At 43.6% G+C, this 22,747-nt stretch overlaps 1 protein-coding gene and 1 long non-coding RNA gene across 8 annotated transcripts in view; one reads left to right on the top strand and one right to left on the bottom strand.

Annotated features, from left to right (window-relative positions):
- Positions 1 to 1,553: 1,553 nt before the first annotated feature.
- Positions 1,554 to 10,038, bottom strand: LOC115031924 (uncharacterized). The gene is made up of 3 exons (XR_015048912.1): positions 9,951 to 10,038; positions 6,087 to 6,323; positions 1,554 to 2,327 (listed from the first exon to the last, which is right to left on the bottom strand). It is a non-coding gene; the product is annotated as an uncharacterized LOC115031924 (long non-coding RNA).
- Positions 10,031 to 22,747, top strand: part of LOC110301194 (uncharacterized) — a 27,230-nt gene continuing 14,513 nt past the window's right edge. For 2 of the 7 annotated variants that reach the window (XM_085844441.1, XM_029481217.2), the window contains exons 1-3: positions 10,066 to 10,143; positions 10,368 to 10,467; positions 21,116 to 21,252. The gene's annotated coding sequence lies outside the window, so the exon portion shown is untranslated. Of the gene's footprint in view, positions 10,144 to 10,367; positions 10,468 to 21,115; positions 21,253 to 22,747 lie in introns of all 7 variants that reach the window. The other 5 variants (XM_085844442.1, XM_029481216.2, XM_085844440.1 and 2 more) reach the window with 3 other exon arrangements.

Genomic DNA, 22,747 nt, shown 5'->3' with positions numbered 1-22,747 from the left:
GATTGGTGGGGCTGGATTGTGCCTCCCCATGGAGTCCATGCCACTTGTTACACCTATGGCTGTGTGTGCTAATCCCTCCTAGACTGTGTGGGCTCATCTTTGAGATTAAGGCGACTTTACACACTGTCAGAGCAAAGATCTGCCTGTGTAAAAGCGCGACAAAATAGCTCAGTTAGTGTTCTTTCCATCCAATGAACTTAAAGTAAAACAAGGAACCCTCTGACACTGCCGTAGCACAAGGAGCAAGAGGCTATGCATCAATCAATGAAGACTGAGGTTCACATGACCCCCTGAAAGCACTCCTCATGCTCTGAAAATTGTGACACAAATTTAGGATGCTGTAGTAGTGATCATCTACCCAGAAGATGATCAGTTATCTTATATACTCATTAATCACATGCATTTGGTGAATCCTGGATTCTATTATCTATCTATCTATCTATCTATCTATCTATCTATCTATCTATCTATCTATCTATCTATCCAACTATCTTGAGACAGGTTTTCTCTGTGTAGCTCTAGCTCTCCTAGAACTTGATCTATAGACCAGGCTGGCCTCAAACTCACAGAGATCTGCCTACCTCTCTGCCTCTCAAGTGCTGGGATTAAAGGTATGTGCCACCATGCCTGGCTGAATCCTGGACTTTATATCTGTTGTGCCTAATGCCTTAGCATGTTGCTGAACGCTGCTTGATTGATGCCAATTCAACATTCTTCTTCTGCGAGCTATGCTAATTGTTTGTTGCTGGCTTGACTGCACCACTCCTGTCAGGCTGGTGGTTTACAAGAGGAAGACAACTGAGGTATTTTTTCAGGCCAACAAGGATGTTTCTTAATTCAAGAACATTACAGATCAAACCCAGATAAAGAACCTTCATTTCACCATGTGACTCCCTAGAGCAACTGGGATGGATGAAAGGGACTTTACCTTCATCAAATATAAAAAGAAACCATTGAGATTGCCCAGTGGGTGAAGGCACTTACCACCAAACATGAGGTCTGAGTTTGAACCCAAGAACCCATGAATTCATGTGGTAAAAAGAGAAAATCCACTTTGACAAGTTGTCCCAATCTCCTCCACAAGGATGTTATGTCATGGGCACACCTGTGTTCTCCTTCATGGAAATGAATGAATGTAGTCTTTAAAACAACTGAAAGGACTAGAGAGGTGGCTCAGAAAGTAAGAGCACCTTCTTCACTTGCAGAGGCTCTGGGCTTGGTTCTTAACACTCACATAATGACTTATGACCATCTGTAATATGGGGGGGGTGTCTGATACCTTATTCTGGCCTCTGTGGATTCCTGCACACATATGGTGCACTTATGCACACCTAGGCACAGACATAAACACATAAAATAAAAACAAGTTAGTAAGTTGGGCATAGTGACACACACCTTTAGTGTCAACACTTAGGAGGCAGAGGGAGGAAGATCTTTGTGGTCTAGCAAGTGAGTTCCAGGACAGCTGGGCTACACAGAGAATCCTTATCTTGAAAAACCAACCAATAACAACACAACCAAACTTCAGGTTGAATTTAGCTCAAAATTTAATCCATTCACTTTTGGTGTTCATGATAGTTATAGTCCTCTGAAACTGATACAAAGGCCAGTGAAATGGCTCAGCTGGTAAAAAGAGGGCTTGCCACAAACTCTTAGAAGATCCTGGGTTCTAGCCCCAGAGGAAACAGTGTAGATGGTAAAAGGATGCTTGCCATAAAATCTCAGAATATGAGTTCAGTCCCTCGGACCTAAATAAAGAAGGAGAGACCTGATTCCTGAAAGTCGTTCTCTGACCTTCACACTCAGGCCTCAGTAAGTCTACACACCTCTTCCCTCTACCCCCCTCCAAATAAATGTATAATTTAGAAATTAAAGAAAAAAACAAACAAAACAAACAACCTGGGCTGGAGCCTAGGTGGGGGAAAGACACCAAATGGTGGTGCAGCTGGAGGGCTGGAGGACCCAGGGGGTCCCAGGATTAGGAGGCCAGTCGCTTCCTAGGAGGATTCTGTTTCAGATTCTTTAGCAGTCTTAGGCTTTGCTTGTGGACCCGTGGCAGCCCAGATGCCAAGACATGGAAGAAGGGAACTGCTTTTTGCCTGCTTGTACTCACTCTTGCTAGTTCTGTTACTGAGGCATTTAGTAACCAGTGTTAGAGTCAATTTCTTTGGGATTCCAACAGATTGAAGATTAGCAGCTCCCCAGGCATCCTTCAGGACTCCAGTGCTGAATTGAGACAGCTGAAATATCCAGTCTTGTGGACAGATTAACCACAGGATTCTTGGCCTTTCTAGCACGACACATTGTTGGACTACCCAAACTGGATCCTGTAAGCCAACATAACAAAAATCTCCTTTTAATATATTGTAGGGGGGTTGAATGAGAAAGTCACTTATGAATGAGAAAGTCCCATATTTGAATACTTGGTCCCTGTTGGTGGTGCTGTTTGGGGACATTTAGGAGGTGTGCCCTGATAGAGGTAGGAAGTGTGTCACTGGAGGCAGGATTTAAAAGTTGAAAGATTTTTAACCATTTTGAGTTAGTTTTGTGCTTGTGGTTCAGCATGTGAATTCTCAGGTTCTGTTCCTGCCACCATGCCTGCTACCTGCTGCAATGGTGTTCCTGCCACCATGCCTGCTACCTGCTGCAGTGGTGTCCTTGCCATTATTGATTCTACCTCTCTGCAGCTATAAACCCAAATATATTCTTTCATATCTTGATTATGGTGTTTTATTACAGCAACAAAAAAATCTGTCTGTCATCTATCTGCCTATCATCTCTCTCTCTCTCTCTCTCTCTCTCTCTCTCTCTCTCTCTCTCTCTCTCTCTCTCTCTCTCTCTCTCATCTATCCATCCATCCCTATACCTTTATATGTTCAATTCTTTAAGGGAGAGCCTTAATATTCCCTGCCTCCTTTTTTTGTGTGGGGACTGAAGAACAAATGTAGACTTCTGTATGATAGGTAAGTGCTCCACACTTTTAGCTCTTTATGTTAAAAAAGATTTATTTCTGTGTATATGGCAGGTATATGCACAGAGCATGGGTGCTTATGAGTTACAAGAGAGTGCAGAATTCCCTGGAACTGGAGTTATAGCTGGTTGTGGTTTCTGGGAATCAAACTTGTATCCTGTGGAAGAACAGCAAGTGCTTTTAACACAGCCATTGCTCCAGCCCTGCTCCTTACTTAATAAACAAAACAAAACCATACAAACAAAGAAACAAACAATCAACAACCAACTTTTTGAGGGGATGGTCTCACTATGTATTGCTGGCTAGCCTGGAATTTTCTATATAGATTAGGCTGACCTCAGACTCACAGATATTCCACTATCTCTGCCTTCTGGGTGCTAGAACTAAAGACATGCACCATCATTTCCGGCTTTAAAACCCTTTAATTTCCCTTTTGGTTATCTAAGTGGATATGTGAATACTGAGTTACAGAGCTACTCTAGTAGAGGTCGGAAGGCAACTTTGTAGGGTCACATCTTACCTTCCACCTTTACTTGGGTGGAACTGAATGATTTCTGTAGACCAGGCTGGCCTCAGACTCGAAGAGATCTGCTTGCCTTTGCCTATGCTGGGATTAAAGGTGTGTGCTGCCACCAACCTGCCCCCCACCCCGCCATTTTCATAAAGTTAGGGGCCTTACTTAGTCTTCTTAGGGAGTGTGAGGCCATTTTGGCTACATAAGACCTTGTCTCAAACAAGTAGAAAAACTTACTGTTAACAATTATAGTTTGAAAGAAAAATGTTGGGCTGGAGAGATGGCTCAGTGATTAAGAGCACTGGCTGCTCTTCCAGAGGTCCTGCCTTCAGTTCCCAGCATCCACAGTTTGGGTAACAACCATCTGTAATGGGATCCAATGCCCTCGTCTGGAGTGTCCTTTGAATCTGTAGTCATAACAATTGTGAGCCATCATGTGGGTGTATTGGAAATTGAACCCGGGTCCTCTGGAAGAGCAGTCAGTGCTCTTAAACCGCTGAGTCATTTCTCTGATTATACACACACACACACACACACACACACACACACACACACACACACACACGTGTATATATATATATATATATATATATTTATATATTATTACATTTATTTATTTTGAGTTGCACATGTGTGGGCATGAATGTGCCATGGTATGTATCTAAGTATGTTAGAAGAAAACTTATGGGAGTTGGTTTTCTCATTCTACCCTTTGGGTTCTGGGAATTAAACTCAGGTCATTGGCCTTCAAGGCAAGTACCCTTACCCACTGAGCTACCGTGATTGCCTCACAGACCTTTATAGTAAGCATTGCCTTTAGTTTTTTATTTTTCCATAAATAATAAGTTTAAAATGTAGGAGGCTCAGACAATTTGAAAGCAAAATAACAAATGAGCTGATCAGCAACCGTCAGACCATCCCACCTTTGGAGTGTTTAGCTAAGGCTTGCACTGAACTCTTGATCTTCTTGCCTCTACTTCCCAGGTTCTGGGATTCAAGGCATGTGCCATTATGTCCAACTTGCCTCATCACTGTATCTACATGTTATTGATTTATTTTCTATGTTGGCTGGGACACATGTGAAAGTCTGACGACAAGCTGGAGAGTGGCTCTCGCCTTTCAGAACCATTTGGTCCTGGGGATCCATCTCAGAGTCTTCAGGCTTGGTGGCAGGCACCTTTACTCACTGGGCTATCTTGATAGCCCTTGCTCTCCATTTCTGTATTTGTAGAGCTCAAGGACACCAGTCAGCTGATAAGGAAAAGCTGCAAAACACTCAGTTGCCTGTTTGTCTCAATATTACCAGCTTGTCTGGTTTGATACTGTCTCTGGTTTGTAATACAAAGGTATTGGGCTTTGAGATGGCTCAGTGGGAAAGGTGCTTGCCACTAAACCTAAAGATTTGAGTTCAATCCTTGGGATCCACATGATGGAAGAAAAGCACCAACTCCCCTCAAGTTGTTCTCTGACTTCCTCAAATGCACCGAGGCATGAAATGCATGTACACAAATAAATGTGATTAAAAAAAATTAAAACCAAAAGTGTATATCAACTCAGGAGGGGTTCAAACTGGTACAGCTCTAGCCTGCAGTTTCATTTTTGCATATGACCAACTCAAGAACTCCCTACTAGGAATGTGATCCCCTTTACAATAAAATCTACACCTTGCATGATTGCTTTTATGAAGGAACAAAATGAACATTGAGCATATTTTTCTTTTCTTTCTAGACCTACTGTTGGCTCCCTTGTGAGATTCCTGTCTCTGCAGGAAATCTGGTGGTTGGAGGAGCTGAAGCTCAGTGGTGAAACACTTGCCTTCTACTTAACCTTCAACACTGGAAGAGTGAATACAAAAATAAGGAAAACTTAAACCTGTGAAGGTGGCACAAGTGTGCCACTTAGCATATGTACAATTCACAGAATAACTTTGTGGAGCCTGTTCTCTGTTCTGCCTTTCTGGGGATGACAGAGGTAACAAGGATAACTCAGGTAACAAGGCCAGACCAGGAAGCATCCTCACTGACTGAGCCACCTCGGTGGGCTTCTGTCCCTCTTCCCTTTCTCCTCTGTCCCTGCCCCATCTGCTCTCTTTTCCCATCAAGACATGAGAAGACTGTCACGGTGTCACACACCTGTGATTCCAGTAGTTGAGAAGTGAAGCCAGAGAATCAGGAGTTCAAGGCCATCCTTAGTTACATAGTAAGTTGGAGGTCAGCCTGGGTGACACGAGTTTCAGTTTTACAAAACAAAGTGAAAATGAGGTTTGGGAAATAGCTCAGTGGTTGGACCTTCCTGTAGCATGCTGGAGGGTCCTTTAAGCATAGCATGGAAAGAACTTTTACAATTCAGCACTTAACCACAATCTATTGCAAAAATAAGCTTCAGTGAGGGTTGAGAGATGCACAAATCTATGCTATGACAAGGCATTAGGAGTTGGTTTAATCCTGTGTCCATGTAGAAGAGTAATACTAGTTCTCCCATAGGCCTATAACCTGCCTACCCTTGGCCCTGATAATGGTAGCAGGTATGATTGGAGAGGCCCTCTCCAAAAGATGGAGGTGACCATAAATCCAGTCAGAAAGTGGCTGCTTACTCCCTTACCGTTCATTCCAGTATTGCCCCAGTAGGCACATCTTGCTGGGATAGTCATTATAGCTCTGCTCACAGCGGGATAAGTTGGTGATTCTTTTCCTCCTTTGGTAGTATGCATAATGCCTTCCAGCATTGTGATAGCTGGGCAGTAGGCACGAAGGTTCAGGGTCAGTAACAGCTTGGTTTTTCCATGTTCTATGACTTAAGTATGTGGTGTCTTCAGCAATGGGTTCTTACTGTGAAGTTCTGGAAGGTATCAAGTGAAATGGCAGTAGGTTTCATGTTACCCTAGTCAGAAGGGTTAAGGTCAAAAGAATCACAACAAATGCTGATGTGGATATGGGGCAAGGGGAACACTTACGGCTGGTGGGAGTCTAAACTGGTGTAGCTACTATGGAAACTAGTGTGGAGATTCCTCCAAGAGCTAGAAAAAGAGACACCACATGGTCCAGTTCTACTGTTCTTGGGCATTTATAGGGCTGTATATCTACTACAGAGATGCTTGCTTGAACACTGAGGCTCTGGTCGCAACAGCCAAGAAATGGAAACAGCCTACATGTCCACTGACTGGTAAGCAGATCATGAAAAGAGGGTACATTTACACAGTCGATTACTATTCGTCTGTTAAGAAAACAAACTTCTCAGGTAAATGGACGGAGTTGACAATAATCATTCAGAATGAGGTAACACAAACTAAGGAAGACAAATACCACATTTTCTTTCATTTGTAGATGGTAGGTTAGAATCTTTAGACATGCGTATTTTATCTGAAATACCATAGAGATCAAGCAAGTAAAGGGCTGTAGAGGTGGGAGAAAGAAGGAAGGAGGATACGATGCAGTGATATACAGGGGGAACAGAGAATAACGGAACAGAAAGGGTTAAATAGGGCGGACATGTCGAGAGCAAGGTAGAGAAGGGGATCCAAAATAAGAGGACTCTAAGGTAACCTTTTAAAAGAACTATATGAAAGTCTACTGCAGAAGCTTCTAAAATATATACATATATACAAAATTTTAATGGAATTTCCCTATGATGGGGTGAAAACATCCCTGCTAGATATAGGCTAACAGATAAAAAGTCCAGTGCCAGGCATGGACTAGGCCACTCTTTCCAATCTTATACATTACTTATAAGTAACCATCAGTCTTATGCAGCTGTGAACAGTGAGAGCTACAATAAACTGTCTGCCTGCCACGGGCCCACGACTGGCCGAGATGCAGAGGAGAAAAGACTGTGGAGTGCTTAGGCTTAAATGGGACACCTATATGACACCCCTCCTTCCCAGGCCCAAGGATGATCTCAGAAGAGGAGACAGAATGACTGTAAGAGCCAGAGGCATAGTGGCAACTCCTCTTTTGAGTTATTGGAATCAATAGGCTCTCTTAGACCCCCACACTGTTTATACATTATCTTATGATCTATTTGCTTATTATTTCATGTGGATTAGGCTGCATGTATGGCTACATAAGAGTGTCAGTTTCCTTGGAGTTGGAGTTACAGACAGTTGTGAGCTGGGTCCTCTGGAAGAGCAGCAAGTGCTCCTAGCCTCTCTAGCGGTCTCTCTAGCCTGTGTTTACATATCCTTTCCTTTTTAAAAGCTTTCTTTTTTTAAGATTTATTTATTTTATGTATTTGAGTACACTGTAGCTGTCTTCAGATGCACCAGAAGAAGGCATAGGGTGTGAGTCACCCTGTGGTTGCTGGGATTTGAACTCAGGACTTCTGAAAGAGCAGTCAGTGCTCTTAACTGCTGAGCCATCTCTCCAGCCTGTTTATATATTCTTAATGTATTGTTACCATATGACCCAGCAAGTCCACTACTAGGTAAATACTCAAGTGAAATGAAAACCCACGCATAACAAAAAATAAATATGAATTACCATAGTGCTATTATTCTTTCGTTACAGCTTTTTGTTGCTGTTTGGTTTAGTTTGGTTTTTCGAAACAGGGTCTCTCTGTGTAGTCCTGGATATCCTGGAACTTGTTCTGTAGACGAGGCTGGCCTTGAACTCACCCAAAAGATGTTTATTTATGTGTATGTGTGTATTTGTGTGGGTGGCTGCAGATTTTAGAAGAGGACCTCAGATACCCTGGAGCTGCAATTATTAATGGTTGTTAACTAAGGAGCTGCCTGACATGGATGCTGGGATGCAAACTCATGCCCCAAGAAAGAGCTGCAAGTACTCTTAACTGCTGAACCATCTCTCTAGCCCCTTGCGTGCTTTTTTTGTTTTTGTTTTTGTTTTTTCGAGACAGGGTTTCTCTTTATAGCTCTGGCTGTCCTGGAACTCACTTTGTAGATCAGGCTAACCTCGAACTCAGAAATCTGCCTGCCTCTGCCTCCCAAGTGCTGGGATTAAAGGCGTGTGCCACCACGCCCGGCCCCTTGCGTGTTTTTCAGTCAGCAGAGTAATAAGGTTTCATTAGGCATTTCTATTCATATCTTGTTTTGGTTGACTGTCATTTTTTCCTGCAGTTTCCACCTCCCCAAAATGTACCCTTCTCTTCCTCCCAATTTAATGCCTTTATTTCTATTTATTATTATTATTATTATTGATGTATGGGTGCTTTTCCTGCATGTATGTCTGGGCATTGCATGCTTGTCTCATGTCCATGGAGAACAAAAGAGGTATCAGGTATACTGGAACAGGAGTTACAGACAGTTGTAGGCTGCCATATGCGTACTGGGAACTGAACCAGGGCCCTTTGGAAGAGCAACAAAGGTTCTTAACCACTGGGCAATCTCTCCAGACCAACTTCTCCATTTCTTTAAAACATCTTTTGTTCTCCCATTCATGGTCCCCTTTCTGGGTTCATGACTTATATTCACAGTCATAGCCATACAACACACACACACACACACACACACACACACACACACACACACACACACACACACACACAGAGCTAGTATCCATATAGGATCCAAGTGAAACTATGAAGTAGTTTGTAACCCTTTCTGGCCTTGAACTCACAGAGATCCACTTGTGTTTGCCTCCTGAGGGCTGTTAAAGGTGCATATCACTATGCCTGACCTAGTTTTACTTGGAATTATTCCAAAAATAGAAAACACCCAAGCTGTTAAACTGTCTCTGAAAATTAAGTCGTTTGGGCCAAAAAGCTGGCTCAGTGGGTGAAAGAGAAGCTGACTTCCATTGCTGAAACCTGTGGTGAGAGAACGGTCGCCTGAAAGTTGTCCCCTGACCTCTATACATTGCCATGTACATGTCTGCTTACTCTGTTAAACCATGCACACACATACACACACCCCATTATCACTAAAAATCAAGAAAAGATGTTAGGAACTAAGCATTTTGGATACAGGGTTTCATGCATCCCAGACAGACTGGCCATGAATTTACTATGTAGCCAAGGCTGGCCTTGAACTTCGTCTTCTCCCAAGCACCACTAGTACCATCTATGGTACTGGCGATGGATCCCAGGGCTTCGTGATGCTAGTCGTGGCTCTACTAACTGAGCCCTGGGTGGTGAAAACGTGACGGAATCAACGACTGAGGTGTTAGCACAGAGTCCAGAGACACACAAAGACAGGTCGACATAAAGGTGTCTGGAGACAGCAGTAACTGAATGGACCAAACGGATCATTTTTCCTGGGTTGGCAGATTGTGCAACATGGCTAAGGCCACCGCGAGCGTGAGGGAGAGGCGGGAGAGAAAAGCTTTTGTCAGCAGCATCTCCACCGGGGCGTCCCCACACCCATCCTCGCCCCACCGGTCCGCCATCAACCGAGGCGCACCCCGGCCTGGTCCCGCCTCTCGCCCCGCCCCCGCACTGCTCCCCCTTCAAGGTCTCGCTTCTGACCTCGACCTCTCGGCTCTTTTCCTGTCTCAACGCCCCTTACGAACCCACCCGAAAAGGGGTGCAACTGTCGGGACGCTGGAACAAACAAGTTTTTCTCTCCAGCCTGGAGAGCTCCAACGTGGCTGAGAACTCCGAGCCGGAAATGGAAGTGACGTCACGGCCAGCCCCCCCTTTTTCTCCGAGCTCCGAGTCCTTCTCGGCGTTTGTCCGAGGGCTCTCCACGCAGCTCGGTGAGGATTCGGTGAGGAGCTGCGGGGGCGGCGCGGGGAGGGCGAGGACTCGGTAGGCCTCGGCGGGGAGGCGGGCCGAGCTGTGCTCGCGGGGTCCCGCGGCTTCCCGGGCTCTGCAGCCTTCCCGGGCGCCGCGGCCCGAGTGCGCATCCCGACTCAGCCCTGAGCTCTTTGCACCCACCTTTCTTCTAAAGCCGGTGTAAAGTAACCTTCGTGGAATTATTTTCCTCCCCAGAAAGAATAGACTTTTCGCCATTGGTATCACATTGAGACGCTGCATTTTCCATTCTTGGACCGGGCGATTCTGTTTGGGGCAGCCGAGCTTTGCCTGAAAGGTGGGTGAGGGCAGCCTTTTCCTCTTGTTTTTCTTTTTGTGTGTGTATGGAAAGGAATGCTTTATCCGATTATTTCGCTTTCGTGGGACCTATGTTTACCTGAGACACATTGCATTCTGATTTTTTTTTTTAAAAAGGCAACTTCGTTGTAGACTTTGGCAGAGTGCATTTATCTGTATATAAATATAAACGTACAAAGACCCGGGTCTTTGTGTTGAAGAAAAGTAAGGATACCAAGTTACTCTTGATTTGATGCTGGGGCCGCAACTCAGAGCCTCCTGATGCTAAGCACTCTCCTGCTGAGCTACACCCTAGCCCAAATAGTTAGCTATTGTCTGAATGTTGTAGGCCTGTGCCTCCTCGCAGACTTTAAAAAATGGAGGCTTTGTTGGGTTAGTACTGATTAAACTGGTTGGTTTTTCCAAGGAAAAATAAAATACTGTTTATGTTGAACTATTTGAGAATAGGTTGGGAATTTCAGGCATGATTCTTTTACATAACGGGGTAATACATTTTCTAAAAAAAAAAAAAAAAAAATGAAGATACTGACCCAGTAAGACCGTAAATACTGATCTTTCAGCCAAGATAATAAAAAACAATAATATTACCTAATATCTTCTTTGTGTGAAATCAGAATTCTTCATTATTATAAGTTTTTGGGTGTTTTTGCATCCAAGATCTGTTCAAAGTTTCTTTGTTTTTCTAATAGTGGGAATTGAATCTAGGGCTTTGTGTATGTTTAGTAAGCTCTCTTACTGAGCTATACCAAGACCTCTTTAAGGCATTTTTGCTGTTGTTTAATCTATTTTAAGTTGTTATCTGTTTTATGTGTGGGGTGTGGGTTTCTGCCTTGAGTGCAGTGCCCCTGGATGTCACAAAGGGCCTTGGCTCCCTACAGCTGCATTACAGGAGGTTGTGAGCCACCCGGTGCGGTGCTGGTGTGGTGCTGGGAACCAGCTCTCTGGTTCTGAAAGAGCCATATGTACTTGTAACTAAGTCTTCAATCCCGATTTTAAGGTTCTTATATTGAAATTTTCAGATACCTTTTTAGGATCTTTGAACCTAGGGTAGGTCATGTTGTTTGTTATAGTAACTTTTTAAGGAGGTATGCATTTTCCCCATTTCCGTGTATATTTCGATGGTTTGTTTCTGTTGGCAGTTTTCTCCATTTAAATTTTTTTCTCCATTTTTGATTTTTTTTTTCCCCTGTAGACTGACTGATGCTTGGATTTCTGAGTGAAGTGGTATATAGCTCTTGCCTAGAATGTGTGAGGCCCTGGGTTTCAGCTTCAGCACAACAGTGAAGGGAGGTAGTGACAAAAATCTAGCTTAAGCCTGTTCTTACAGTACTGAATAACTGTATTACCAATTGATGAGAGCTTTGGAAGTTCATACAGTCTACTGAGTTTCTGAGTGAATACAGCTTTGTTATATGAGAGTACACAAAGGTAAGGTGTGTGTGTGTGTGCGTGTGCGTGTGCGTATGCGTGTGTGTGTGTGAGAGAGAGAGACACTGAGACAGAGTCTGGGTGGCCTTGAACATGGTAAATAAGTGCTCTGTCTCTGAGCTATATCCACAGCCTTTTAACTGGTTAAACTCCATTTGATTTTGTCCACATGAGTGCATGTTTATCCTGGGGTAAGTGTCAGGTGTCCATTCTTTCCTTTCATCTTGTGGGTCCCAGGAATTGAACTCGGGGAACTTTAGGTTTTTAGGCTTGGTGGCAAATGCCTTTACACACTCAGCCATTTCTGTGGGGCTGGGGTGGCTACTGCTGCTTCCTCCTCTTCCTCCTCCTCTTCCTCCTCCTCCTCTTCCTCCTCCTCCTCTCCCTCCTCTCCCTCTTCCTCTCCCTCCTCCCCCCTCCCCCCCCCTCCTCCTCTTCCTCTTCTTCTTCTTCTTCTTCTTCTTCTTCTTCTTCTTCTTCTTCTTCTTCTTCTTCTTCTTCTTCTTTCTCTTCCTTCTCTTCCTCCTCTTCTTCTTTCTCTTCCTCTTCTTCCTCCTCTTTCTTCTTTCTCTTCCTCTTCTTCCTCCTCCTCCTCCTCATCTTTGTCCTCTTCCTCCCCAGCACAGATGTTCCATACACCTTTTTATTTGACAATGTTGATTGTATAAAACACAAAAAGTATATGTATGACTGTAATTCATATAATGTATTTTGATCATATCCATTCCCAAGAGAAGTGAGTTCTATATAAGTTGAGACTAAATGACATGGTTTAGGACTAACCACGGTGAAGGAGAAGGGCGTAGGAGGTAAGGGGAGCGTGGTAAGCAGTGACTAATTATATTTGTACAGTGCAAGAGGAGAGCTTCAAGAGTTAATCCAGGGTTGACAGGAATTTCACTTATTTTCTTGGTGGTACACAATCTCTTACTCTAGCAAATGGGTAGTGGAGACAGGCAGAAGTATCATTGCAAGTTTGAGGCAATTCAGGGCTATATAGCAAGACACAATCTAAATAAACAAGGGGGTCAGTGGTTAAAAACAGCGGCTGCTCTTACAGGGTAGGAAAATCACCTGTGTTAGTTATTAGTCTTAGGAAATGTTTGTATTCCTAAATAGCCAAAACCTCTTGGAGTGCTTTTAGACTGCTTTGGGTCCCCCTATCCAAACTAGGGCTCAGTTTCCCTGGGGGAATGTTCTAGTTCTACTTACAGGAGGAGCCAGTCCTGTGTGACTACTTACAGCTACGGAACAAGTTGGAGCCACTCCAGGGGTAAACAACTAGAAGACTCACCTGCCAGTGTGGTGTATCTGAAAATAGCAGGGATACTTTGGCTTGACAATGTCCATGTTATCTTCTATATTTGCGTTTTAGGGGATATAAATTAAAAATTGATGGTATTAGACGAATCAAAAGAAAAAGGAAGGAAGGAAGGAAGGAAGGAGAGGACAGAAAGCCAGGCATAACTATAATCCCAGTACTTTGAAGGTGGGGGCAAGAGGACCTTGAGTTCTAGGCCAACCTGAGCTACATAATGAGTTCTGGGTAAGCTGAGGCTACATGAGACCTTGTCTCAGAAAATCCAATCAGGACCTCCCACCCCCAAGGAGTTGTTACTATTCAGTTGGTAAAGTTATACATATACTGCTGGTGTCAGAGTTTAATAATTTGAGCTGTTGGTAGTATCTGGTAAATTTTCGAATGTGTATGTCTTTTTTTTTTTTTTTTTTTTTTATTATATGTAAGTACACTGTAGCTGTCTTCAGACACTCCAGAAGAGGGCACCAGATCTCGTTACGGATGGTTGTTAGCCACCATGTGGTTGCTGGGATTTGAACTCTGGACCTTTGGAAGAGAAGTCGGGTGCTCTTACCCACTGAGCCATCTCACCAGCCCATGTATGTCTTAATATAGTTTTAGCTTAAAATTAAAAACAAATGAAATGTATATAAAAGTATATTAAATATATTAAAAGTACTTACAACTATTATTTAAAATTGTATTCAGTTAGAAACAACTGTGGGAGCTGGAGATAATGGTTTAGTTGGCAAAGTACTAGAATGTAGGAAGTCCTGGGTTCTATCTCTAGTTCTGCAAAACTGGACTATGAGATGTACTCCTATAATCCTGGGACTCAGTAGGTGGAGACAGGAGAATCATCTTACCAAATTGGAGGGATAAATTGATAGTGCATACCACACACAGATGAATTTCTTTGACATCTGTTTCCTACCCCTCGGGTTCTGCGAATGCTAAACCAGTGAACTATATTTCTGTCTTCTACACAGAATGCCTGTCCCAGTCAAATCTGGACTCTGACTTCATTAGAAAGCACTTGTTTAAAAAAATTAATAGAGTCCAGGCAGTGATGGTGCACACCTTTGATTCCAGCACCTGGGATGCAGAAGCAGGCAGATCTCTGTGAGTTCAAGGCCAACCTGGCCTTCAGGTTGAGTTTTAGGACTGGCAGGGTTACTTAGAAACCCTGTTTCAGGGGTGGGGTGGGGTGTGGAAATTAATAAAAAAAAACGAAGGAACATGTGCATCCTTATTAACTAGTGCCTAATAAGTTTTAGCACATTTAAAATGTCACGTGACTGAGTATGTTGATGGAATTCTAGCACCTGAAAGGTGAGGGTGGTAGAACTTAAGTTCAAGACCAACCTGAGCTATGTAGCAAGTAGCAAAGGTGGAAGGGGAAGGAGCTCGTGTGTTGTATAGTATGTGTTGAAGAGCTTGAGGCATACTGCAACAGTCTACAGTGCTGTTGCTCAGCTCTTTTGACATCTGTAGTAGTAATGAAACAGGTCTCTATTCTACCTAAGAACATACAGAGGAAGTTGTAACTTCCCCAAGCGAGGAGAAATGGTTCCCAGGAGACATGGTATCACCATCACAAGCCATATCCGGTACGCCTCACATTTACACACATTCTGGGTGGATAGCATTGTTACCCAAAGATTAAATTAGAGCTAGGGTGGTAGCTATGGCCTGTAATCTTAGCTACTGGGAAGTCAGGGTTATAAAGTGAATTCAAGGTCAGTGCAATCAATGTAGTGAGTCCTTGTTTCAAAATAAGTAAAAGAAAGGGTTGGCTGTCTCGGTGGTAGCATATGTGAAGCCTTGGGTTTCATTCCCAATACCAGGGAGGGCGCTGGGAGCTGAATTCAAAGCTGAATCTTACAGAGGTAGGGTTTTGAGTGCAAGGTCAACATGGGTTACATAAGGAGACTTTCAAAAGGAGAATTAAACAAATTTAATCTCCAGTATTAAAAAAAAGTAGAAAGATTGAATGCTTAGACACAGTTATTACAATCCAGTGGGAAATGACTGCAGTTCTTCTCATATGGTGTAGGCTGGCCCCAGACTGCAGCCCAGGCTGGCCCTTGAGTTCCCTATCCTCTTGCCATGGTTTCCCAGTTGTTAGGAGTAAGTGTGTATTGTCTCTGTCGGTCTCCAGAGGCCAGGAGAGTCGGATCTCCCTGTGGAGGGAGTTGTAGGCGGTTGTGAGCTATCAACATTGGTGCTGAGAATTGAATTCTGGTCCTGTGCAAGTGCACGCCCTTACCCGTGCAGCAATCTCTGCAGCCCTTTTCCTTTGTTTTGTTTTTAGTTGCCACTTTCTCTTAACTTTATGCATCATGAAAATCTGTGAGACTCCAAACTTCCCTTTTGCTCAGAATGTATCCTTGTTCCCATGTTCTTTGGTACTTGGGAATAATTGCTGTAGCCAGTAGGTTAGTGCCATTTTGCCTTTTGATTCGGTATTTGATTTTAGACAATGCTCAAATGACCAGGTGACAGTCTCATTTCTAGAACCTCCTGATGAATGCTGTTCCTGGAACTGAAGGCAATTTCACATGTACTCATCTGTGTTCCCACTCAAGTTCTGTGGGGAGACCGTGCCGTGTAAGGTTGTGATTCCGCCTTCCTTCCGTAGCTCTGTGTTAGAAGAAAGTGTTACACTGTCTGACGTGTATTATGTGGGTAGTTGTTGCATCTGTTTTTTGAGAGGGAGTTTTGCTGTGTAGCTCAGAATAGCCTTAAATTCTGTCTTCTGCCTGCCTGCTGGCCTACATGCCTGCATCACCCCATCCATTTGCAGAGTGGTAGGGGTACAGTTTTGCTGTTGTTGTTGTGGGAGAACAATCTCATTATGTAGCTGAGGCTGTCCTGGAACTCCCTGTGTAGTTCAGGCTAGCTTTGAACTCGTGCTCTTCCAGCCTTAGCAGCCTAAATGCTGGTATTACAGTTGTGTGCTACTTTACCTGACTCAGTGGCTGTATCAGTGTGGTACATGTATAGACTTACCTTTTTTTTTTTTTTTTTTTAACAATATAGTGTGACAACCACATAACATGTATATTGTTGTATTAGGATTTTTTTTATTTTTTAGTTAGGGTCTCATGTTGCCCAGCCTTGCCTTTAACTTACAATTTTAGGGATTAAACCCCACCCTATCCCCACCCCCCAGAGACAGGGTTTCTTTGTGTAGCCCTGGCTGCCCTGGAACTCACTCTGTAGACCACGCTGCCCTGTCTCTGCCTTCTGAGTTCTAGGGTTAAAGGCATGTGACACTGCTGTCCAGCTCAGAGATAGTCTTGAACTCCTGATCTTTTATCTATACTCCGTAGGTGCTGGGATTTCATGCTCCAGTACTGGCTTATGCTGAGCCAGGGATGGAACCCAGGGCTTCATACATGCTAGGCATGTACTCTGCCAGCTGAACTACATTCTCAAACCTGTGTTAGATATTTTGAGTAATCTGGTGACTTCACACCAAGAAGTATGTAAGTAACACAGATACAGTATGCTTTTTACATAAGGGATTTATACAGCTGTGTATTTTAGGGTCTCTAGGGCACCTGAGACCCTAGGGAACATCTGTATACTAGAGCACAGCATCTTGGGCTGGGGAGATGGTTCAGTGGTCAAAGCCCTTTCTTGGTTCTGGAGAATGGAATCGGGATCCTTGGAATCCACATAAATATTGGGTGGGTGTGGCAGCTACTCTGTAATTTTAGCACTTAGGAGGCAGAGATAAAGAACCTGTTGAGTAAGCTGGCTAGCTAGACTAGTTGAATCTTCAAGCTCTCAATAAGATGGAGAGCAATTAGGGACTCTTGATAAATCAAATCCAGGCCTCCTCATGAATGAACATTCTTGTATCTAATGTGTGCCTATTATGGCAGCTACTGCTTGTTAGCCTGACTACACCTGGAATTGACTAAAACCCCAAGGTTCTGGCTATACTTGTGAGGAATTTTTTTTTTTCCTTAATTAAATTACTTGAAGTAGAAATGTCTAGCTTGCTCCCTGGGATCCTTGAGTAGAATATACAGAAGATGATAAGGACATTTTAAAGCTGTCTGGCCCCTTCAGATCCCTCTGGCAGTTGATCTTGGCAAAGGAAATTTCTGGTTGTTACCCATGGAATAATTCCAGCCCCCAGGGTGTGTCAGCATTTATCGAAAGTTCCAGGAGCTGGGTTACTGTAGGCACACACTGTAGGGAGGGGAAGGGCTAGTTTGAGTAGAAGGAGGAATTCCAAGATGCACTGCAAACAGCTCAAGAACGTCCTCTTTTACCTTGTGTAAGGGGTGAAGCCAGGCCTTGGAGTTGCCAGGTGAGCACTCGGTACTACTGAGTGCATCCTGCCAGTGATCCTACTGGGATACCTGATACCTTGTATCCTTTAAGACAAGGCAGTCCAGTGTGTGTGTATGAGAGAGACAGAGACAGAGACAAATAGAGAGATAGACAGGAGAGGAGTGGGCAGATAGAGACAGGCTCACTGTTGCCTAGGCTGACTTGGAATTCCCTTCCAAGTGTTGGAGTTAAAAGTGTGTGCTCCATACCCATAGTAACTTCATACAGACGTTCTTGTCACCAGTCTTGTCTTTGTATACCCTTGATTGTCCAGACAAATGGTGGGCAGTTCCTCATGAGTCACTGTACATGTGTCCTGGCAAGGCAAACAGCAAACATATTCATTCATCTTCCACTTTTTAAAAACATCTGTGTGTATGACATATGTGTTTATATGAGGTGTGAGTGTGTGCATATGACTGTGGAGTCAGGGTAACCTCAGGTGAGAGGGAGAGGGAGAGGAGTTTGTGTGTGTGAGTGATGCCTCTGAGTTTTCTCTTTCCTCTGTAGGTTTAGGAATTAACTCAGGCTGTCAGTCTTAACCCACTGAGTCATATCGCTAGCCTAGTAATCCCTTCTTTTAATTTGCTGCTAGGTAGCCTATACCTGGGAACAGTGGTAGAAGGGTTATTCAGAATACAAAAATTAATTTTTTATGAGGCAAGGTCTTGTGTATCCCAGACTCGCCTAGAACTCACTCATTAGCCAAGGATGACGTTGTTCCTCGCCTTCCACGTGCTGGGTTTACAGTCTCCTCAGCAGTCTGGCTACTGTGCTGGGGATGTAACCAAGGCTTCGTGAGTGGTAGGCAAGCATGCTGTCAGCTGAGCTACATCCTCAGACTGTTTCATTTTTTAGGATTTCTTTTTTCTTATTCTGTGTGTATGCATGCGTTTTATGTATATATCGGTCAAAGGACCTCCTCTCATTTTCCTTTGGCCTCAGTATGTACACATGCATTTACATAGAGTCGCATACACAATCTCATGTCCACACCACCCTCCACTGGCTGTCTTTCTTATTTGTTGGTCGTGGTACATGGGTTCAGTGGGTTATTGTGTAACTTGGTGTGTCGAGACCTGCATGTCCAGAATGCAGTTCTGTTGTGTGCGGTATTGGCTCTTGTGCTGTACTGTAGCTTGTCCCTGGGTTTTGCACTTTTGTGAGTTGAGTTATAGCAGCAGGTGCTTTTGAAAGCTCATTAGAGAAATGAGCTTCCTGCTTCCAGCCATCTCCCCAGAGTGAGGGTTATCAAGTAGGTTGAAGGTTGTCTCCTGAAGAGCCAGTGGGTGTAGTGTTTCCCTAGCCGGAAGCTCAGGATGGGCGGGAACCCTAAGAGTGTGGTTTTCATTTGACAAGAGAACCCTCCATCTCACCTTCCACTCTCTTCACTAAATGCATTGCGGAGATCTTTTTAATTAAAAAAAATTGTGTGTGTGTGTGTTTTACTTACCTGTATGTCTGTGTACCATGTGTATGCAGTGATCTTAGAGTTCACAGAGAGTGCCAGATTTCTGGACGTGGAATTACAGATGGTTGTGAGACACCATGGGGGTGCTGTTAATCAAACTTGGAGCCTCCAGAAGAATAGCAAATACTGTTAACCTCTAAATTGTCTCTGGCCCTTGCGCAGAATAGTTTATTGTATTTTTATGGTGCTAAACATGCTATAGTCCTCTGCCTCAGGAATATTAGGTAAGTGTTCTGCCAGTGAGCTTCATCTCTAAGCATATTCTGTTCTTGTCTCACCAATTCCCTCCTGCTGGCCTCAAAGTCTGTCTTTGTTCCTCAGTCTTCATGCACAACTTGTATTTGCAATTTTTCTTTTTTGAAAGATGGAGTCTCCCGTAGCCCAGACGGGTTTTGAACTCACCATGTTGCAGAGGATGGTCTTGAATGTCTAATCCTCCTTCCTCTTCATCCTTTGAGAGCTGGGATTAGAGACCTGATTCATGAGGAGCTGCAAGTATAATCCAGGGTTTTGTGCATTCTTTGCAAGCAGTACTAACTGTAGTACAAACCCAGCCACTTGCATTTTAAATTAAAAAAAAAACCCTTTATTTATTTTATGTGCTCAGGTATTTTGACTCTATGTCTGTATACCATATGCACCATGCCAGTGGAAGCCAGAAGAGGGCATTTGATCCCCTAATCCTGGTGTTGCAGAGTCAGTAGTTAGCCACTTTGTGGAAGAGCTGCAAATGCTCTTAACTACTGTTAATATCAACATCTTTTTTTCTAAATGCCGCAATATCACTCAGCCAAGTCAGCCATGTGCAATAGTGTAATAAGGATGGTCTGTGCCTCACGTTTTCTTCATTGTCACCATTGATTGTGACCCATTGATCTCAGTTAAATCCCTTCATCACTCTTGCATGTATATTCCACCCAGATTTCCAGGAAAGATTCCTGTGTTTGTCAGTGACAGAAACTTGAAAGATGCAAGGCTGCTCTTTGTGAAAGATGAATTTAGGCCCACTTTTCACAAGTTTCAGTCTGTGATCTGTCTCTGTGCCTGTGGCTTTAGGCCTTAGGTGATGCTGAGCATCAGGATGCAGAAGCATGTGGTGAAGGAGGTTGTGTACCTCTTTGCAGCCAGAACAGAAAAAAACTTGTGAAGGGGCCAGGGACAAGGCAAACCTTCAAAGGCAGTCCTACTTCCTCCAACTGGGTCCTAGCTACCATCTCTCTCATTAAGGTTGCCTGGGATGGTTTATACTGGTTTTCTACTTGATAGTGCTAGCCTTGTCAAGGAAAGGAGCGTCTGGTCGTAGCTCGGAGAGATGATCTAGATTGGACTAATTGGACTGAGATGTAGGAACTGGGCAGTATCATTCATTGCCCTTTCCTGACTGCAGATGCTGGGTGGCCAGCTGCTTCAAGCTTCTACCATCATGGCTTCACCATGGTAGACTGTCCTTAGAGCTGTGAACCAAAATAAACTCTTCTCCAGTTACTTTGGTAGGTTATTTTATCATAGCAACAGAAGCATTAAGATACCTGTCATGTTGTGAATGCATCAGATTGATGAACCATTGGTGAGGTCACTTTCTGAGCTTGCTCTTTTTCATTAAAACACTCTTCTTGAGACTAAACCAGAGAACAAAATCTCTGCTGGGCTCTTAGGAGACTTCCTTTGCCAATACAATTAATGTAAATATCTTTACCTAAGCCTCAGGTAGATTCTTCACACAAGGGGAAAATGCTACTACGTTCTTCACCAAAATACCACAAAAACAGTCTTTAGGTCACATACTGAAATTCTTCACTGAAACCTCTTGGGCCAGGTCTGCACAAATCATACTCAGTAACACAGTCTTCCATATTCCTACTATGATAGCCCATTAAGCCCCCTTTAAAGCATTCCACTGCTTTCTAAATCCAAAGTCCCCAAATCTACATTCTCCCAAACAAAAGCATAGTTAAGCCTATCACAGCAATACCCTAGTCCCTGGTACCAACTTCTGTCTTAGGGTTTTACTGCTGTGAACAGACACCATGACCAAGGCAACCCTTATAAGGATAACATTTAATTGGGGCTATCTTACAGGTTCAGAGATTCAGTCCATTGTCATCAAGGTGGGAACATGGTAGCATCCAGGCAGGCATGGTACAGGAGGAGCTGAGAAAGAGCCATAGAGAAAGATAGCAAACATGACTTTCTGGATTTCCTGTATGTCTGCACAGGTGAGTACACACACATACACAAGTAAATAAAAGTCCATTTACTTATTTTGCATATGTGTAATTAGGTATGCTCATGCCATGCCATATACATTGAGGCCAGAGGACAGTTTAGAGATCTGGGAGTGAAACTCAGGTTAGACTTGACGGCAACCACAAAACACTCCCTTGGAAAGCTGAGACTGGAGAATTGTAATTTTGAGAACAGCTTGGGCTATGAAGTAAGACAGTGTCTCAAGTTCTATCTCCTCATGGGCTAAAAAGGAAATAATTAACTGCTGTTGCTAGCAGCAAAAGCAACATTTGTTTGGCCTTTCAAGGCAGGTGCCATAGTAGGCACTGTATTGAAGTCACTCACAGGTAATGTGAGTCATGTGATTTTATTGGATATCTTCCCCACTGTAAGGAACGCTGCTACTTCCTGTATTTGAGAGGGCCCAGCATGGATTAGCAAGGGACCAGAAGGACAGGATTCTAGGGATAATTGTAGTGGGCACTATCTGTCTTTAGAGTCTAAATGTGATTTTTAGAACATTAACCCAGCATTTGGGATTCATCAGCTACAGAGAAAGCTGCATAGGGATTTTGTGTAGGTGAGTTCGGTTGGTGGATAATGAGCTATCATTGAATGCCACTTTGTTAGGCTGGTGTTCTACTGGATTTACGAAACCTTAGCATTATTTGTGGGGAGAGTGCATATGCCACAATGTCATGTGGATGTCAGAGGCCAATGTTCAGGAGTCACTTCTCTCAGTCTACCACATGGGACCTGGACATAGATAGGACTCAAGTCATCAGGCTTAGCAATAAGAACCTTTGTCTCAGGGGCCCTTATTTATGTGTGATGTAGGGGAGGAGGGGGGTGGGTAAGTCGGGTACTGGGGATTGAACATAGGGTGTGACGTGCTTGTTAGGCAAGTGCTCTAACACTGAGCTACATCCTTAGCCCTTTTTAACTTTTTCAGACAGGAGCCTACTAACTTGCCCAGGCTGGCCTTGAAGTCATTCTGTAGCCTAAGCTGGCTTTGAATTTATCTTTCTGCTTCAGCCTCCCTAGTAGCTGGGATTACAGGTCTGGTGTTTTAAAAAGATAACATTGTTATTTAGCTGCTTTGAAGTCTCTTTGCTTCTGTCTTGAAAGTGTTGAGATTATAAAGCCTCCTTCATTATTACCTGGCTTTCATGTTTTTTTTTTCTTCTTTTTCTTTAATTTTTTTTTAAAGAGTGCCAGTCTTTAAACTATTTATTACAAGATAGCAATGAAAGGAAAAAAAGAGGAAATTTGTTGAAGAAATGAAAACAAACTTGAAAATAAGAAAGTCAACTTCTCTGGCTGGGCATACAGCTTTGGTGGCTGAGCTCATGCCTGTTGTGCTCAGAGCCCTAGGTTCTGTCCCCAGTATCACACAAACATGGACTTTGATGGCACATGACTCAGAAGGTAGAGACAGGATTGTGAGTTCAAGGCCAACCAAGTCTTCCTGTTTGGAGAGGTGGG

This window comes from Mus caroli, unplaced genomic scaffold (assembly GCF_978045245.1).
Source record: "Mus caroli unplaced genomic scaffold, Mus_caroli_1 scaffold_11, whole genome shotgun sequence".
Lineage (NCBI taxonomy): Eukaryota > Metazoa > Chordata > Mammalia > Rodentia > Muridae > Mus > Mus caroli.
This window is presented reverse-complemented; position numbering and strand designations above follow the sequence as displayed.